This window comes from Rhipicephalus sanguineus, chromosome 4 (genome assembly GCF_013339695.2).
Source record: "Rhipicephalus sanguineus isolate Rsan-2018 chromosome 4, BIME_Rsan_1.4, whole genome shotgun sequence".
Lineage (NCBI taxonomy): Eukaryota > Metazoa > Arthropoda > Arachnida > Ixodida > Ixodidae > Rhipicephalus > Rhipicephalus sanguineus.
The window spans coordinates 203391337-203411645 of record NC_051179.1 but is presented as its reverse complement, the minus strand read 5'-3'; the positions used below and the strand labels follow the sequence as shown (position 1 = coordinate 203411645).

The 20309-nt window shown below is 50.0% G+C and overlaps 1 protein-coding gene and 1 non-coding gene across 2 annotated transcripts in view; both read left to right on the top strand.

The window, feature by feature from the left end:
• LOC119391998 (TWiK family of potassium channels protein 7) overlaps positions 1–20309 on the top strand; it is a 200127-nt gene that overhangs the window by 164526 nt on the left and 15292 nt on the right. The gene's annotated exons all lie outside the window — the stretch shown is intronic.
• Positions 13846–13918, top strand: Trnar-ccu (transfer RNA arginine (anticodon CCU)). The gene has a single exon. It is a non-coding gene; the product is annotated as a tRNA-Arg (tRNA).

The following is a 20309-nucleotide window of genomic DNA, read 5'->3' as shown; positions in this document are numbered from 1 at the left end:
CTCTGCGATTACGCCTAAGTTTAGACGCCGACGAGCGCTACACGAAAGATGACAAACGCCGTGCCGACACCGTCCGAATACATCGGAGTGTTGCAACGTACAAAATGCGTAAAAAGTAATGCAACATTGAGGTACTTATGCGTGAAATGTTTTCCCTGACGACTTTTCCGGTCGATGTGTAAAGTTTATTGCGCTACAGGGAGGTATTTCTTTAAAAAAGAAGAGAAAAGCTCTTTTCCGGGACCAAAACGGCGGCTTCCGGTGGCTTCACGCCCGCGTGCTCGATGCGCCATCCAGCTCCTCCTAGTGGAGATCAGTGGCTGCGGTAGAGTTGGCTTTCATTTTCGTCCGACTTCTGAGGTAACCCGCACAATTTTAAAGCTATAGCTTCCGAACGGCGTTCCTACAGCTTTTGTGCCAGCCATTCACGCAGAAGTACAGAAAATTACCGGAGTTCTGCGACGTTTTTACGTCCTTTCGGCGAGGAGCCATGCATTTCCACCGTGACTGCGGGCACGGGAGCAACAAACGACAATCCCAAGTTTTCCGCCGTGGCCGCCCGGTGGCGCTGGCTGTTCGGTTCAAAGCTGCAGCGCACTAGGCCTATAGACCTCGTGAGCTGGTATGGTGGCGCTACTGCTCACGCCCCCTATCGGGCTAGCGGCGCACTGTTAGGATTGTCGTCTACGAGCCCGTGTGCATGGTTCAAGGCGGCGGCTACGGTTGCGGCGGCCGCTGTTCTCCAAGAACGGCCACCGTAGTTCTTTTTAACACGAAAGTGTTTTATGCCGGGGTCCACCAAGTACATCCGTCACGGATATGACATTGCTAAAATGGACGCCAACGGTTGAGAAAGAAAAAAACCAAGAAAAAGACACCCCGCTGGGAATCGAACCCACGACGTTGCGGCCGCGACGGCAAGCGCCCGACGCCCTACCGACTAAGCTAACACGGGAGATGCTAGGCACGGTGCGAACGCGCCTTATATCTTTCACACATTCTCTTTCGCGGCGGGCGTAGCGGGGCGGTGCCGCCGTCTGTGAGATGTGAAAAGAATAATGCTTCACGATCGACACTTACTAGCGCTTACTCCGAGATTGTACGCGATATCGGAGGTCATGGTTAAAGCGTCTCGATACCAGCGAGGGACACTGGCCGCGCTGGCGTCGCCGAGGCACCCTTGACGCAGTTGCGTTCTTTGCCTTTGGCTTCGTGTTAGCGTGCGTCGTCTCATCGGAGTAGTGCAGCTTCCACGTGCACCAACGGGATTTCTCCGCCGCCGACTGCTTCAATTGCGAGAGCACCGACTAACAAAACTGCTGCAATATGCGTTGCAGAAAGGACGCGATTTCGACGGGCGAATGTCATGCCTTGGTGGAGCGAGAGCAGCGCCTGCGAGACAGAGGCCAGCGGGACGCACGCGTTTGCGGCTCAGGCTACGAACCTCTACTGCCTCTACCTCCCGTGTTGCTGAAGCGCAGTGTGTGTTATGTATGCATGAGCAGAGGCGTCGGCTACCCATTACTAGAAAGCGCACACCGTGCCGTTTCTCTCCTTAATTGACGACGCTTTGAAGAAGTGCATACCGGGTACCAGTGTTGATTATGAGCTTGTTGATATCATCTTTACGCGGGATTCACGATTCGCTCTGTCCAAATATATGTTCACACCGTCAGCTACCACAACGGTTTAATCATGATCGTGGGCGTTAGTCGTCGCGATAGAGACATGCTCACAACATGGGTGCATCCACGCCAAACGGTGATATAGCTGCCAAACACGAATAGACATTGTACAAGTTCTCATATATCACTACACAATAAGCACTACTTCTCTGAAGACACGTTTCGTTTTCGTGTTATACCGATCCCTATGACGGAGGGATCAGCCATGTATTTTTTTCTTTCTACGTGTGTAAACACGCTGTGCTAACTTATGTTTATTTTTGTTTTTCTTCCTGTCTGAAAAACCTCTCAAACTACAGCCGTTTAAAGCTTGTAGCCGAAAAACCAGCTTGCAGCGACTCTTGTTAACGTAAGCATTGAACAAAACTTCGTCCCCTTTTTGCTTCAAGCCATTCGAGAGACGGGCCCCCCTCAGTCCATCTTTTTGCTGAAAACCGGACTGCGAACCCTACCAACAAAAAAAGAAAAGAAAGAGCCGACAAAACACAGCTGCTTGCGCCGGAAATAAGTTCTTTTCCGTCCCTTGGTCACCACGCGGGGAACAGTAGATTACCACCCCCCCTACACACACAAACACGCTCACAACGTGCACACACACACACACACACACACACACACACACACACACACACACACACACACACACACACACACACACACACACACACACACACACACATAGGCGAGCGAGCGCACACACTTTAGAGACAGTGAGTATGCAAGCGCCCATCTGTTCGTCACATGGTTGTCGTCTGCTAGGAAAGCGCATCGCCAGCCAAGGCCGCCAGCCCGCGCGTGAACGTGAGGACAAGAAGCGACGATCGTGTGTTGTTCTGCGGTTTTCGTAGGATTGAAATGGCAATAACGTGTGTTTCAAAAGGAGTTCTCGGTCGCTTGGTACGAAGTTGCACGCGAGTGGTCGGTGTGTGGTCTGAAAGAAGAATTGATGTGCGCGATCGAATCTTCCGACATAGGGAAATGCAGAGTGCAATCGAAAACCGTGGACTACGACGTACGAGTGGAGGTGAGCTTTTGATTTTTCAGTGCTCTACGTGTGCTGAGCCATACCGAACTGTTTTCGTTCCCTACGAAGAGGACGCGGCAAATTTGTGTCTGATTCCGCACCGGCTACCCCTGCTCGCCGCTCTGGCTGGCAAGAAATTACGCGTGAGAGCAGAAGACGCAGACAGGCACATTGCCCCTCTAGGTGGCCGTTGTCAGCCTGCTATCTTCCTATTTGGACGGAATTCGAGGCGCATGCTTACGCAGCCCCGCACAGCTGCGGTAGAGTTGTCCGACTTTCATCCGACATTTTCGTCCGACTTCTGAGGTAACCCGCAGAATTTTAAAGCTAGTTGCTTCCGAACGGTGTTCCTACGGCTTTCGTGCCAGCCATGCACGTAGAATTACGGAAAATTACCGGAGTTCTGCGACGTTTTTACGTCCTTTCGGCGAGGAGCCATGCGTTTCTACCGTGACTGCGGGCACGGGAGCAACAAACGACAATCCCAAGTTTTCCGCCGCGGCCGTCCGGTGGCGCTGCCTGTTCGGTTCAAAGCTGCAGCGCACTAGGCCTATTGAACGCAGTTCAGCCATGTCGGCGGATGGTTCACCACCACGCAACCACATCACACACTTCACCCGCGATGTCCACCTTCAACACAATCGAACTTCAGATTAACACACACAAACTATCTCAATACATTTTCATACTACGCATGCACTTAAAGAAATACGATCTTTTCGCTCAGGATAGACACACAAATTATCTCAATACATTTTCATACTACCGATGCACTTGGGGAAATACAATTTTTGTGATAATCTCAATCTAAACGAAAGGCAGGATGGCGGAGGAACATAGGTCATGTGGGTAACAACACCGAACTACACCCGTGCATGGCCTGCCGCCCGATCCTCTGCCGCACCTGTCTGTGAGGGAAGGGACCTTCATTGTTAATCGCGCGTTTGAATGAACCGAGACCTGCGTGTACCTGCTATTTGGTGCAACTGTGACACTGGCCGCTGTGCACCGACAACGATCGCGACGCTCCCTTCCTCCTTACGAGGCGCGACACGTTTCCGTGTGGGGAGACGCCTTGACCACATCTTTACCCGAACTTTCATCGCTTCTCGTCGATACCAGGGTTGCTGCATCTTTCCCAATACGGCGGCTCTCCCCGCCTCCTAACGAGGCACGACACTACTGTGTAGGGAAAACGCCGTAGTCTACCCACTATCTCTATACGTACGTTTCGTCCCATCACCTGTTCCGCAGTGCCCATGGGCGTATCTCGACCGACCACTTCACATCATCTACCTAAATTGGGCCACAGCTGCCAGTCACGTACCTTGTCTCTCTAAGCCTTCCCGTTTCCCAAAATAGTCCCCTTTCCATCTCCTCCCCGACAAGCGGCGATCGGCAACCTCAATGTATGACTCCACGCTCCTCCACCATCATTAGGCATCACTCAGTCGCCTACAGATACCGCGTGCAACACAAAACCACAATAATCAAGTAAACTACCTGCCTCGTTCCAAAACACATTCTACAAAAAAAAACAAGTCAAAGTAAAAACAAAATCTACGAGAGGCGAAACCTTCGGCACAATGTCTACACAAAAGTAATGAAAGCAATTTATGAGGAAAAGTCATAGAATACAAAATGACAACCAACACTATGGACACTCATAACCCCGACATAGCAGGTAACCCGCGGACCAGCGCTTCTCGTCGTAACTCGTCTCCTAATTACGTGCGCGCCTGCCGTCCGGTTGGGCTACCGCTATTTATCAACCTAACGCGGGTCAGGCACAATCCATTGGTGTGCCCATGGCTCTAGCCAATCCCTGAGCGCTCTGCGTCTACCTTGATGTGCACCTTTTCTCCGACTCTGAGTTCTGGGTCTTCGTTGAAGGGCCCGAGCCCCCACTTGCTTAACTCAGTTGTTGATCGAAGCGCAAGCGAAGCTACTTTATGAGGGCGCTGTTGCCTCAGCGTGAGCTCGGCGCGGTGTTCGTCGAGTGTGCTGCTGTTCCCCTTTGGTTCCACAAAAACCACCCCTTCGTAATCTTGGCATTCTTCAGTCTTATCTACCCTCGCCATCGTTTGGCATACTTCCATGTCCACCAACGCACCGACCACTTTGTCCTCAGAAAACTGGACCTCCTTTAACATCAAATCTGCCACTGCGACTGGTAATGCCTCATCGTCTTGGGGAACCTTCAAGGTAGGAACTGCAGCCAACCCGTCCATCTCCAAGCTACCGAACTCGACGCTCTTTGTCTCGACCGAGGGCACAGACACGCAGGCCCCCCTTACCAACACACAGTCCCCTAATGGCGAAACAACGGGCTCCTCTACCTGGGAAATCACATTAATCTCATCTGCCGCTGGCGAACTGCGCTCCGTTTTTACGGCGCTTCTTTGCTCCTGGACGTCTACCACTGATATCGACACCTGCCCGTCGCGGTCACCAGAAGAAGCCACGCCTAGTTTTTCCGAACCGGATTTCGGCACCATTTCCTCACTGTCACGGCCTTCGTGCATACGGCGGTCACCTGTCGGGTTCCACTGTCGTCGCTGGTACCGGTGGCATTCTTGCCAGAAGTGGCCAAAACCGCCGCAGTTATAGCATAAACCGGGATAAGGGGCTGGTGTTGGGAATTCCTGCGAATCCTCCCTCACGGCATCACGTACTTTCAAGCTCTCCTCTACGAGGTTTTCGAGGCGGTCAAGGCGGCTACGCATTTCATGCACATCTTAGTTCTCTCCGACGTATCGGACGGGGAGCGAGCGACTCTGCGACAGTTTCTCATTAAGCTCTTCTCTGACCGCCACCTCAATGGCCTCGTCAAAAGTTTTCGGGTCGCGAGAAAGAACAAATCCCCTGATCGGATCGCGCAGGCCCGCCAGCAATCGGGATAGCACCTCCTCGGCCAGCATTTCGCGGCGCACTTCAGCCTTCATTGGATTTTCGCCGCTAGTGTCCACCAGTGTGGCACTCCCGAGCGTGCGCACGCGACTGGCAAATGACCGCACTTCCTCACCCTCATTCTGCCTCGCGTTCAAAAGCTTTTCAATTTTGATGATGAATGGGTCTGCGTCAAACCTCTTGAGGGCCAAAGATCTGAACTCAGAAAAAGCTGTAGCCGCAGCGACATTATCGTCCCACCACGCAAAATCGTGCGCCGCGCCTGTCATCTTGCATCGTGCAATTCCAAACAGCTCACCATCTTGCCATCCTCCCGAACAACCAACCTGCTCGAAAATTTCCAAGAAGTCCCGAATATCCGGACCCGTAGCGTCTCCCGTAAACGACGGAACTATGTTTACTAACATTAGCGCGCTCATTTCTTCGGCGCCTCCGCAGGTAACCTGCATAGCCTGCTCGATCATCTTGCCGTCTCTCCTTCCCTAGTACGAGGTGAATGCTCGCACCGTTACCCCAGCAGAAATCCCACCGCTGCCACCACTTGAGACGACCCCCCTTGTTATCGACCTCCAAAGAGGGGGAAGCCACTAAATCCCTTTACTCGACCAACGCTAAAGTCGCCACTATCTACTCTCGCTCACCCCCTCTTGGCTACGCATCTCAACAACTTTTACTCAAAGGGATTCGTGCTGGGGCCGGGCAGGAAAAGAGGCAACGAGCTTTCCTTGTTTACAAACAAATTATTTAATATTACTCATAAATGACGTAGGCACATGCTCTGCGCACACAATACACGCTGTACACAAAATCATAACAAAGAATGCAACACTCGCGACGAAAATGCAGAAAACATGAGGAGGATATCAATAACAATAAAAAAGCCGGCAGATCCCACGCATTGTGGGAATCGATGTAATGCGAAGCAGCCAGCAAAGAACTGCATACATCGTCTTGTATGTCGTTTAGCAAAATGCGTGTCATGGTTTTCATGTTAACTCCTTTATTTATGTTCCTCACACAGTAACGTCGCGCAATACCAACTTCGGGGTAGGTCAAGCTAGCGAAACGGCCGCCAGCGCACCATGAGCCTGGCACGTAAGTCATGCTGTACATGACATGTGTGTCATAACTTTCATGTTAACTCGTGTTGTTTATGTTCGTCACACAGTCACGTCGCAAGATACCAATTTTTGGTGTATATCAAGCTTGCGAAACGGCCGCCAGCGCCCCATGAGCGTGGCACGTAAGTCATGCTGTACATGACAAGCGTGTCATGATTTTCATGTTAACTCGTGTTTTTATGTTCGTCACACAGTCACGTGGCGCAATACCAATTTCGGGGTAGATCAAGCTAGCGAAACGGCCGCCAGCACCCCATGAGCGTGGCACGTAATTCATGCTGTACATGACATGCGTGTCATGATTTTCATGTTATCTCGTGTGTTATTATGTTCGTCACACAGTCACGCCACGCAATACCAGTTTCGGGGTAGATCAAGCCAGCGAAACGGCCGCCAGCGCACCATCAGCGTGGCACGTAAGTCATGCTGTACATGACATGCGTGTCATGATTTTCATGTTAACTCGTGTTATTTATGCTCGTCACACAGTCACGTCGCAAGATACCAATTTTGGTGTATATCAAGCTAGCGAAACGGCCGCCAGCGCATCATCAACGTGACATGTAAATCATGCTGTACATGACATGCGTGTCATGATTTTCACGTTATGACTTGTCATTTATGTTCATCATACAGTCATGTTACGCCATACCAACTTTGGTGTACATTGTATTAACCAAGCGACCAGGAGAGCACAAAGTCGTAGGCGGCTAGATAGATAGATAGATAGATAGATAGATAGATAGATAGATAGATAGATAGATAGATAGATAGATAGATAGATAGATAGATAGATAGATAGATAGATAGATAGATAGATAGATAGATACGCTCAAAGTCGCAGAAGTTCGCTAAGAAATGCTTCGCATTAAAAATAACGCGATTAACACGAGGGGTGGAGATAATAATTATTTAAACCGCGCAATGTCTCAACACGCCGCCTCCCTTCCCGCAAAGTTCGTGAATGTCGAAAGGGGTGTAGCTCATCTCACGAGTGAGTCCATGATGTCGCAGGCCTAGGGGCTCGTTGTTCGGGTCGCTTCGGGTCGAGGCTCGTGAGTTGTCTTCCGGGTCACTGTCCCACTCGTCCAGCTACTCGCGACTCTCGATCTCTTCCGTCCTCATCGTCTCCATCATCCCCTTCATCGCCTCCCTCAGTCATCATCTCGTCGTCTGTACTCTCTATCTCCTTCCATCCTCTGCCTCGGTCCTCGTCTCATCGACTCTCATCTCGATCTCATCTCCTCGCATTCCATTTCTCTCTGATCGTGGTCCCGCGGCCGCTTTTCGTAGACCCTGACTCCGCCCCTCCGTGACACCCAAAGAATTGTCACCATTGGTGCAAAATATTTCCTTGTCGGCCACGTTGCATCAGCCCGACGACGGCCCCCATAGACCACAGCCACGCAATACCCTCTCCTGAGGCAAAACAGAGCAAAAAATGCACAAGCGCAAAACTTGGAGAGGGCAATCGGCAAACTTTCCATAGATGAGGGGGCGCCCAGGAATTTCAAAGGCCAAACAAAGCGCGCCGCCTCTTATGTCCAACGCGCAGTGTTCTGAGCGCCGTGCATAAATGCCTCTGGCTGTTCCCATCGCTCCCGTTTCTGCCGCGCCAGACGACCACATGTCAAGGTCGTGTTTCAACGCTTGTAACAGGCGTCTTCGGTATGGTTCCCCGTAGTTGCCGCTTCTTCTCCCTGATGGTCGCAGGCGGTCATTCACGGAAGACGCGGTAATGAGCCCCGGGAGCAGCGGAGGGAAGGCTAGCCCGTCCCGGCAGGGCCGGCACAGGGCTATCGCGAAGTCGCATGAACGAAATCAATAGGCGCTCCGCTTTTCCCACGCCATAAAACTGAGGGGCGCGCACGGCGTCTCGCCGCCGCAGTAACCGCTGCCCGAGGACGCTGCCACCGATCCTGGTTTTGCGTGGTGGGCCCCGCGAGGACCATTGACAACAGCTTTCAAGAACCCCGCTGCGCATTGCTGTCTTCGTCATCTCCGGTGGGAAGGGGGAAGGGGCCTTCTTTTCTTCGAGGCGTCGGTTAAGAGAATGGGTGTAAGCACTTTACGAGGCCGGGGGTCCGGTCAGCCCAAGTCGGACGTCACATGGTTCAAGTGTTGACTTCGCTTTTACAGCAGTCCAATAAACATTACATTGGTATTCCTATGATTCAGCAAGCAATATTGAAGCATTTCTCGATCCGGGAGGAATATATTAACGGAAGTTACGTATGAATTGACATGATTGCACCATAAGGTGCACTTAGTTTCGATAATACTGACGTACGCACTATAACGTGAGGGCTCACTTTACGTCCCACCATAAGTCACCCTTTAAATACCAGTGATGTCGACGTGCCTGGTAAGCCCACGGTGTGCACATCGCTACTACACTGACAAAAAGACGTCGATTTACCTCGTAACGCATGGCTCAATGTCATAAAATACAGCATAGAAGTACTCGCTGACTGCTTCGCATGAAAACAATTCCCACAACGCGTATGATCTGCCTAATTTTTTGTATGTTGTGGGATATCCTGTGCAGATACGGTATAGCGACAAACTTTTTTCGGCCATCAAAATTAGCTGTTCTTCCGGCCTGACGATTGGACGGTTGTTTTTTTGAGCAAGCTTTCTGCAACCGATACAACAAGGTGATCTCGATAACCTGCTTGCGTCAAGCGAGTTCTTTGGGAATGAAGGCTTGTCCCCAAGAGATGGGAACAGGATTTCTTTAGGGCGTTATCGAGGCAGTGTCGGATAATGGATCATTTTACCAGTTTTGAGTGGGAGGAGTGGAAAGGTAAGAACGGCTTGCTCCCCCTAGGTTCGTAAGACCAGCACGTGCGATTATCATGGAAATGAAATCGTACATAGAGGAACCTGAGTTTACGATCCTCGCCCGGAAGTTCGTAAGTAAGCACGAGTGGCTGTAAGCAATCATGTGCCAGTGTTAATATGCTAGTGGCTTGAGATTCGAAGGAACCTCTGTCAGATTTGATAAAGAACAGATAGTCATCCACATACCTGAAACATTTAGGAACCTTTGTGCCCATAAGACACGTCAAGAGGATTCTGTTAAGACTGGCTAAAAACAAATCGCTAAGAACAGGCGCAATACAAGGTCCAATGCAAACGCCTTGCTTTTGAATAAAAGGTCTCCCATCCCACTGAATGTAAGTCGAGTCGCAGTACAAGGCTAAAAGATCTAAGAGATGCCTGGATGAGACACCTGATGCATCCTTGAAATCTATCCAGCCAAACTGCTCAAGGGCATCGTTGATGCTTTTTAGTAACGCATCACGGTGCAGAGAGTAAAAAAAGGTCCTTAACATCAACAGAAATGGCAGAAAGCACTTCGTTGAAGTGCAACGACGTAAAGTCCAAAACATCGTGGGGCCTTTTCACTAAGAATGGGTCGTCCACCTCCAAGATGTTAAGCTTGAGGTGTAGGAAGAGAGCCAAGACCTTCTGCCACGTGTCTATTTCGGAGACAATCACCCTAAGGGGGGTTTCTGGCTTAGGCGTTTTGGCACTGAAGAAAACCTCAAGACATTCTTTGTTGCATTTCACAATTTTCGCCAGCACGTTATCTAGATGAAGCTTGTCACACAGGTCCTTTGATCTGTTCTTGATGTTTGACATGCGCACATCGGCCCGACACTCAAAAACATCAGAAACTGCTGAACCTTTGGATATCCCAGGTGGCATCCGGTGCGTACTTTTCCTTGGACACAAGTTCGCTGTGGAACCTCGGCTATCCGTTCCTGAACTGCTTTCACAAGTGCGTCGTGTGTCCCGTCAGGCTGTTGATTCAGAAGAAGCGCGTTGCGCACCGACCGAGACTGGAATGACCTTCCGAACGAAGCAGCAGTCATCCGCGATTTTTCGCACTTCAGAAATGCCATCCAGGAAGCAGACTCAACCACATCCTAACATACACCTTCATCGATACTGCCATTTTATGTCGCCCACCCCTCATGTAAAGTCCCATACGGGACCCTTGAGGGTATAATAAATAAATTTAAAAAAGCCGGCAGATCCCGCGCATTGTGGGAATCGATGTAATGCGAAGCAGCCAGCAAAGAGCTGCATACATCGTCTTGTATGTCGTTTACCAAAATGCGTGTCATGGTTCTCATGTTAACTCCTTTATTTATGTTCGTCACACAGTAACATCGCGCAATACCAATTTCGGGGTAGATCAAGCTAGCGAAACGGCCGCCAGCGCACCATGAGCCTGGCACGTAAGTCATGCTGTACATGACATGTGTGTCATGACTTTCATGTTAACTCGTGTTATTTATGTTCGTCACACAGTCACGTCGCAAGATACCAATTTCGATGTATATCGGGCTAGCGAAAGGGCCGCCAGCGCACCATCAGCGTGGCACGTGTCATGCTGTACATGACATGCGTGTCATGATTTTCATGTTAACTCGTGTTATTTATGTTCGTCACACAGTCACGTCGCAAGATACCAATTTTGGTGTATATCAAGCTTGCAAACGGCCGCCAGCGCCCCATGAGCGTGGCACGTAAGATGCTGTACATGACTTGCGTGTCATGATTTTCGTGTTAACTCGTAGTATTTATGCTCGTCACACAGTCACGTCGCAAGATACCAATTTCGGGGTAGTTCAAGCTAGCGAAACGGCCGCCAGCGCCCCATGAGCGTGGCACGTAAGTCATGCTGTACATGACATGCGTGTCATGATTTTCATGTTAACTCGGTTTATTTATGTTCGTTACACAGTCACGTCGCAAGATACCAATTTTGGTGTATATCAAGCTAGCGAAACGGCCGCCAGCGCCCCATGAGCGTGGCACGTAAGTCATGCTGTACATGACATGCATGTCATGATTTTCATGTTAACTGGTGTTTTTATGTTCGTCACACAGTCACGTGGCGCAATACCAATTTCGGGGTAGATAAAGCTAGCGAAACGACCGCCAGCGCCCCATGAGCGTGGCACGTAAGTCATGCTGTACATGACATGCGTGTCATGATTTTCGTGTTAACTCGTGTTATTTATGCTCGTCACACAGTCACGTCGCAAGATACCAATTTTAGTGTATATCAAGCTAGCGAAACGACCGCCAGCGGCCCATGAGCGTGGCACGTAAGTCATGCTGTACATGACATGCGTGTCATGATTTTCATGTTAACTCGTCTTTTTATGTTCGTCACACAGTCACGTGGCGCAATACCAATTTCGGGGTAGATCAAGCTAGGGAAACGGCCGCCAGCGCCCCATGAGCGTGGCACGTAAGTCATGCTGTACATGACATGCGTGTCATGATTTTCGTGTTAACTCGTGTTATTTATGTTCGTCACACACTCAGGTCGCGCAATACCGATTTCGGGGTAGACCAAGCTAGCAAAACGACCGCCAGCGCCCTATGAGCGTGGCACGTAAGTCATGCGGTACATGACATGCGTGTCGCGATTTTCATGCGAACTCACGTTTTTATGTTCGTCACACATTCATGACGCGCAATACCTATTTCGGGGTAGATCCAGCGCCCCATGAGCGTGGCACGTAAGTCATGCTGTACATGACATGCGTGTCATGATTTTCATGCGAACTCGCGTTTTTAGGTTCGTCACACAGTCATGACGCGCAATACCAATTTCTGGGTAGATCAAGCTAGCGAAACGGCCGCCAGTGCCCCATGAGCGTGGCATGTAAGTCATGCTGTACATGACATGCGTGTCATGATTTTCGTGTTAACTCGTGTTATTTATGTTCGTCACACAGTCACGTCACGCAATACCAATTTCGGGGTATATCAAGCTAGCGAAACGGCCGCCAGCGCATCATGAGCGTGGCACGTAAGTCATGCTGTACATGACATGCGTGTCATGATTTTCATGTTATCTCGTGTGTTATTTATGTTCGTCACACAGTCACGTCACGCAATACCAATTTCGGGGTAGATCAAGCCAGCGAAACGGCCGCCAGCGCACCGTGAGCGTGGCACGTAAGTCATGCTGTACATGACATGCGTGTCATGATTTTCATGTTAACTAGTGTTATTTATGCTCGTCACACAGTCACGTCGCAAGATACCAATTTTGGTGTATATCAAGCTAGCGAAACGGCCGCCAGCGCACCATGAGCGTGGCATGTAAATCATGCTGTACATGACATGCGTGTCATGATTTTCACGTTATGACTTGTCATTTATGTTCGTCATACAGTCATGTTACGCCATACCAACTTTGGTGTGCATTCGATTAACCAAGCGACCAGGAGAGCACAAAGTCATAGGCGGCTAGATAGATAGATAGATAGATAGATAGATAGATAGATAGATAGATAGATAGTGTGGAGATAGGTTTGCGAGACGCTTACCCTACGAGGCGACCGGCAAGGGACGCGACGTTCTCCACTGCCGCAGCGAACAAAGACGCTACGGCCGGGTTCTTCGATTCTCCGGCACGGCGCAGAAAAGGCACTCGAGGCAGGAGGTCAACAAAGAACACGGGTTTGTTAACCCAAGGTGCAGCACAGTACGACAGTCATGGGCTTGCAGGCCGTAAAGGGAACTCCGCAAGACCGATCGAGTACGCTTGCCAGCGGCTTACGACTATCACACAAAGGGCAGGAGTCGAGCACACGAACGAGAAGCCGCCTGCTAGAGCAGCGCGTCAACCTCTCATGCTAGCGTGAGAGCATCTCACGCGGGCAAGCCCGCGCGCGACAGAAGCGAGCTCAAGGGGGAAGGGGGTTGTCACTGGCGGCCAATGAAGACAGGCGTTGCGCAGTGACGTAAACTAGCTTGGTGGCGTGAGCATGTGAGCATATCGAGGCATGCCCGGACGCGAGCCCGCGCGCCGGGAAGCTGACGCATGGCTCGCACCAGACAAAGAGGCCTGGCGCTGCCGCCGTGGTCTGCCGATTAACGGCGGTTCCCGGCGCTCGAGCCGCGCGGGGCTAACACGCGCGCTAGCTGGGGAACGAGGCGCCACAGAGAAGGGCGCGCTCGATTCCCACATTCCCCCCTCCTAAAGACCGAGGCCAGCCTGTGAAAGAGGCTGTCCGAGGCCAAGTGGCAAGGTCAGCTCAGCCGTAAGGGGGCTGGCCAACGGGGCAAAGCCCGCCTAGCTCAGTCGGTAGAGCATGAGACTCCTAATTTCAGGGTCGTGTGTTCGGGCCCCACGTTGGGCGCCAGTTATGGGGAGATAGGTTTGCGAGACGCTTACCCTACGAGGCGACCGGCAAGGGACGCGACGTTCTCCACTGCCGCAGCGAACAAAGACGCTACGGCCGGGTTCGTCGATTCTCCGGCACGGCGCAGAAAGGCACTCGAGGTAGGAGGTCAACAAACAACACGGGTTTATTAACCCAAGATGCAGCACAGTACGACATTCACGGGCTTGCAGGCCGTAAAGGGAACTCCGCAAGACCGATCGAGTACGCCAGCGCCTCCTCTATTTTTCTGTGCCTGGGCGAAGGAGCGGAGCGCAATGGGAACCGACCGTCGGCGTTAGTGCGGCTTTTAGCCGCCGGGCGCCGCCACCATAGTAGACTAGCCGTCGCGTCGTCGCTCGCGGAAACTAATGCCGTGGCTGCATTCGAAGCTGCTATAAGGTTCAGTTTTCGGCTGTATTCAAGTTGTTTAAAGTATAATGAAAACTTGTAGACTGGAACCATGAAGCACTTGTCGTTCTGGGCAACCAGCCCATTTCGAAGGTATGTCTTTCGCGGCTATTTGATCGAGACGCTCGCGCGTCGTCTGCTAGCCCGATTCCAGAGAGCGCATGCCAGTGATGCGCGGAAAATTGTTTTGTCACTTTTACGTTCGCTTGACTGAGAGTCGGTTATTGACTGTCTGAAAGTCGATTTTCGAAAGCAGCATTTGCCAAGAGCTAATACTGAAAACTTGGGCGCTTAAAGTTCCGCGATGTGTGCTACCGTCTACTGGTGTAGCACACTATACGCAAGCCATGATTTCATGCGCTAAATAGCATGAAATGTCACTAAGCTGCTTCCAGTGACAATGTACATAATGATTGTCGGTTGTTTCGCCGGTAGCGCATGTAGTGTCCATGGGCTCCGATTCTTCAGCTTCGGGACCTAATGTCAGCGCTGCATGCACATGGCGGCGATCGCGAGGCACTGTTGCTACTGGTACTACATGCAATCGTTGACTGTTCGGACGCAACACGGTCACGTTTAGGGATACTTGCAATGCTTGGTTCAGTTGTTACCTTGGGCTGCAAACGTGAAGGGTAGTCTGCAAAGAGTGACGGTACTGCATCCTTCGTAAGGCGCTGCTTCTTATATTCTATGAAATCTTCGCGTCGTGAACGACGGCTGCATATTCTAGTGTAGTTTGAAGATGTATTAGGAGACCAATTATCCCGCCTAATTACTGCAAGCCACCTCTACCAACACCAGCGGCAGCTGGAATTTCATGGAACGACAGCCGAACAGTGTATTAAGGCGAAAGCCTTAGATGCCTCATCAAATGCGAAAATTGACCGTCGTCGGCGTCAGCTCGAGTGATGCAAAAAACAATTACGTGATGACGTCATCATATGACGTCACAGATAATAAAATTTTGTGACATTATCGTGACGTCACATAACGTGACGTCGTCATATTACATTTTCGCTTGGTCAAAATGGGCCGATCACGGAGGCAGTGCATGCCTCCTCTGATGTGCAGAAAGCTTGCACTGCCTCCGATCCGTGAGGGTGTAAGAAAACCTCGTTAGGCGCAGAAATATCTCGAAGGGAGGCAGGGAATGTCCAATCCATTGACTAGAAGAAAAGAAGAAGATGGCTTTCGCCTTTCAGTCGTCTTAGATGAATGCATAAGGGACCCTGTGAGATTTCTTTGTCTTTGTCAATAAAGGAATTAAAAAAGACAATCGTGATTTCTTTCAGTTCGATTTGCAGAGTGGAACACAACAGTATGACATACTAAGGCACTGGGGCGGTTGCAATAGCCTGAAATAGAAAATAAAACGCAAATACTATCAAACTCGAGTGCAAGTATCGAACCGGCAGCACGGCCTGACAGTCTGCCTGCGGAATACTTACAGCGGGGATGGAAAGACACGCGAACATGCGGCATCTGCATTCTTTGCTGTTTCGCATCTACTTTCAAGTGGTTATAGCCTGGATGATTGATGAGAAGACGACGCCATCCATGACACAATAAAAGACCATCTAGCATCTCTTTATTGCCACCATGGTTAGAGCGTAATGAAAACAGCGCGCCGCTATTTTCGCGTTTCTTTCCATCCCCCTGCACCTGTGAAAGCCTGCAAGAAGCACAAATGCAATTAAACTCGGACGCATACAAGAATTCGTGAGCTTCGTGATACGCGCGGCCGTTCAGCGCCAGCTTCCCGTAGTCTACTTGCACAGCGCCACCACGCGGCAGCGGCGAGCGGACGCGGAGCGCGCGCTCGACGGCCCGAGGAGAGCGTTCGCCCAGGCACTGAAAAATAGAGGAGGCGCTGAGTACGCTTGCCAGCGGCGCTACGACTATCACACAAAGGGCAGCAGTCGAGCACACGAACGAGAAGCCGCCTGCTAGAGCAGCGCGTCAACCTCTCATGCTAGCCTGAGAGCATCTCATGCGGGCAAGCCCGCGCGAGACAGAAGCGAGCTCAAGGGGGAAGGGGGTTGTCACTGGCGGCGAATGAAGACAGGCGTTGCGCAGTGACGTAAACTAGCTTGGTGGCGTGAGCATGTGAGCATGTCGAGGCATGCCCGGACGCGTGCCCGCGCGCCGGGAAGCTGACGCATGGCTCGCACCAGACAAAGAGGCCTGGCGCTGCCGCCGTGGTCTGCCGATTAACGGCGGTTCCCGGCGCTCGAGCCGCGCGGGGCCAACACGCGCGCTAGCTGGGGAACAAGGCGCCAAAGGGAAGGGCGCGCTCGATTCCCAGAATAGATAGATAGATAGATAGATAGATAGATAGATAGATAGATAGATAGATAGATAGATAGATAGATAGATAGATAGATAGATAGATAGATAGATAGATAGATAGATAGATACGCTCAAAGTCGCAGAAGTTCGCTAAGAAATGCTTCGCATTTAAAAATTGGGCCGATCCCACGCGTTGTGGGAATCGGTTTCATGCGAAGCAGTCAGTGAGTACTTCTATGCTGTTCGAACTTGGAGCTGCGGCACCTTCTCGGCCCGTGGCAAGACAGCGTTTGTGCGATGCGCAACACAAAAGCGCTGTTGGTGTTCTGAGGAACACTCGACTTAACCAAAGTTTGTGAAAGACTGTTTGTGTATATATGTGTGTTTGTGACTGTACGGACTATTTGTGTGTATGTGTCATCACTGTATATACCATAGTCATCACCCGACACCTGGAGTAGTAAGCCAGGCGACAAACCAGGCTAATGTTATCGGGATTTTAATTAAAAATTATTATCTCCCTACTGAAACGTTCCGCATGCCATTCCAATAATTCCGTATGTTTCCGTAAGAATATTACGGAAATATATGGAAAACATATGGAAAATATACGGAAAACATATGGATTTCCTATGGAAACATATGGAATTATTGGAATGGCTTACGGAACGCTTCAGTAGGGCTCTCTCTATGCTCTATATATGGCTTTGAGCCAAGCGTTACGACGTGTTTTTGTAAATGTAGGAGCTATGTGCACTTCGCGGGCTTTCCAGGCACGTTGACAATAATGGCGTTTGAAGGGTAACTTATGGTGCGACGTAACGTCAGCGCTCATGTTAGAGTACATACGTCAGTATTATCGAAACGAAGTGCACATTATGGTGCAATCATGTGAATATCACATGTAACTTCCCTTAATGTATTCAACCGGGGTCGAGCAATGCTTCAATATAGCTTGCTGAATCATAGGAATACAAATTTAATGTTTCTAGGACTGCTTTAAAAGCGGAGCCTACACTGAAACCACAGACGTTAATCTGGTATGACGCCTGTATCATAGAAGTATACATATGTAGTGTTTATTGCTTTCTTGTAAAATTAAATAGCCAGCATCGCAAACACAATATACGTTGCACCGACATTACGCTTGCATAGGTTGTTTTTCCAATCCAGTTTATAGACCTGGCGTGACACTGTGGTAGAATACCCGATTGCCACGCAGAATGCTTGGGTTCGATTCCTGCTGGGATCCTAATTCTTTTTCTTTCCATTCATTGGGTCAACGCTGCCGATGTAGGTTTTTCTTAATGCTCTCTCATTTAAATTATCAATGTCTGTTCTTGGCGCTCCGGCGTAGATATATACTGTCAATCACCTGTGGCGCATACCCGTACACCGCTGCCCGTGGTAAACAGGTATGCGCCACACATGTCGGGAGGAAAGGGTTTGACGACGTACGCGACAGGATTTGCATGTTATTCATGTCATCACCCGACAGTCATATTCGTCAAATCCTCTTACCCTCCCATGCCAATTTTGGTCTACACCAAGTTTAGGAGGCGATCATGACAGCACCGAGACGTAGGCGGCTAGATAAGATAGATAGATAGATACGTAGATAGAAACGCTCAAAGTGCGAAAGGTTCGCTAAGAAATGCTTCGCATTTAATAAAACGTGGTGTCGACCTTTTCTTAAGACATAACCTTGAGAGAATAGCTTGCAATGTCAAGAAGGCTAAATCACTTACTTTAGAATTTTTTTTCAGCGAAAACACATAAGAACGAGATTCCGTTTCGAGCAATCGTTTCAGAGCAACGCACCTGGCAAGTAGCTGTATCTAGTTATTTGCAGAACTGCTTAACGTCTTTGAGTTTTTCAGACCCTTTTCTTATGCGTAATTCTCAGGCGCTAGTTCAGTTCCTCTCAGAGGAGAACCCCGGCTGTTGTAAGGCCTTTAGTATGTATATTGAAGACCTGTATTATTCTTTGCCGCATGAGGACTTGTTAAAATGTGTTAATGAATGTATTAACGAACAAGAGCACCAGACGGTTTTTACCGATAAATGTGGTGTTTCTACCGGGGCTTTTCTAGAAATTATTTCCATGTATTTAAAGTCGAGGCTGGTAGGTTGGAAGGAAGGCGTTTATGCGCAGAAATCAGGGATATGTAGTGGTTCTAAGGTTTCTCCGGTTCGTAGTGATTTATACCTTAGCAAGATTGAAACACTTTTGGAAAGCGCCTTAGGTAATTCGGTTATTAAGTCTTTTCGTTATGTGGACGATTGCTTGATGTATTGTAGTGGTGAGGACATCGAAACGGTGGTAACCTCAGTGAGCAAAAAATTTGAAGTAAATGGAAGAGGGCTGCGCTTTACTAAAGAGGTGCCTCAGAATAATGGAATACAATTTCTAGACATTTCCTTAACGTTTCAGAAGAACCACGTGTGCTGGCAGTATTCTCCTAGATCTTCGAAACCTCCGTTAAATTTTTCGTCGAAGCACTCGAAGGTTGTAAAAAAAGTCAATTTCGCCGCAAGGGCGCAGCAATAAATGCGATAGCAACAAAAGCGGCCCGTGATGGACGCGCAGCGCGAGTAGACAGCGGAAGGGCCAGGTTCTCCCTGCGCAAATATTAGAAGAAGCGAGCGAGCTGGCCGACGACATACAAATGCGCCCGTTGCGCTCCTCGTTCCATCTCCCTGGTAATGAAGAAACGCTTATAAGCGCCTGCCGTCTCTGAGTCCTGCCAGCGGTAAAGGGTTTGTATATAACGCTGCCGTTAGCCGCCTGCAGGATTGCGCTTTGTGGCGTAGTGGTGAGCGCCACGCGCTGCGGTGCGAGAGGTTGCTGGTTCGAGTCCGCGCTTCGGAAGCATTTTGCTGATTTCTTTTGCTTTGGGACTTTTATATATATATATATATATAATATATATATATATATATATATATATATATATATATATATATATATATTGTCACGAGGCGTTCTGGGTGACCAAGCCCTCAGATGGTAGAGCCGAGCAGCGAGAGATGACAATCGGGACAACACCGAAACGTAGCTATTATGAATAATCTCGTCGTCGTCTTCTCCTTCCAAGCCAGATCCCCACTACCCATTATTTCCAGTGCAGTTTCTCCCCGGGGTAAAGAAGCCGTCCCGGCTACCTAGGGGTACGATAGCACAGGGGGATCATAGTAACGCTTTAAACGTTCTACATGCACAATTTCGCGGTTGCGACGACGCTTATACGAAGGTGGTTCAAGAGGCTCCACGATATAGTTCACGGGAGATGTTTGGTTCACTACACGGTAGGGACCCTGGTAGTTTGACATGAGTTTCGGGGACAACCCAGGGGTCGAGGCAGGCACCCAAAGCCACACAAGCGAGCAAGGAGGATAGGATGCAGGCGCGACGGCGGCATCACGGTGGTGCTTCTGGCGCAGCTGGTCCTCCGACGTCAACATACGGGAGAGCTTTCGGCACTCTTCTGCGTGTGCAGCAGCCTGGGACAGGGTGGTAGATCCCGAGGCATCAGGGCGATAGGGAAGAATTGTATCCATGGTGGAGGATGGTTCGTGCCCATAAAGCAGGAAGAAGGGGGAAAATCCTGTGGTGGCCTGTGTGGCGGTATTATAAGCATATGTGACAAATGGGAGAACATGGTCCCAA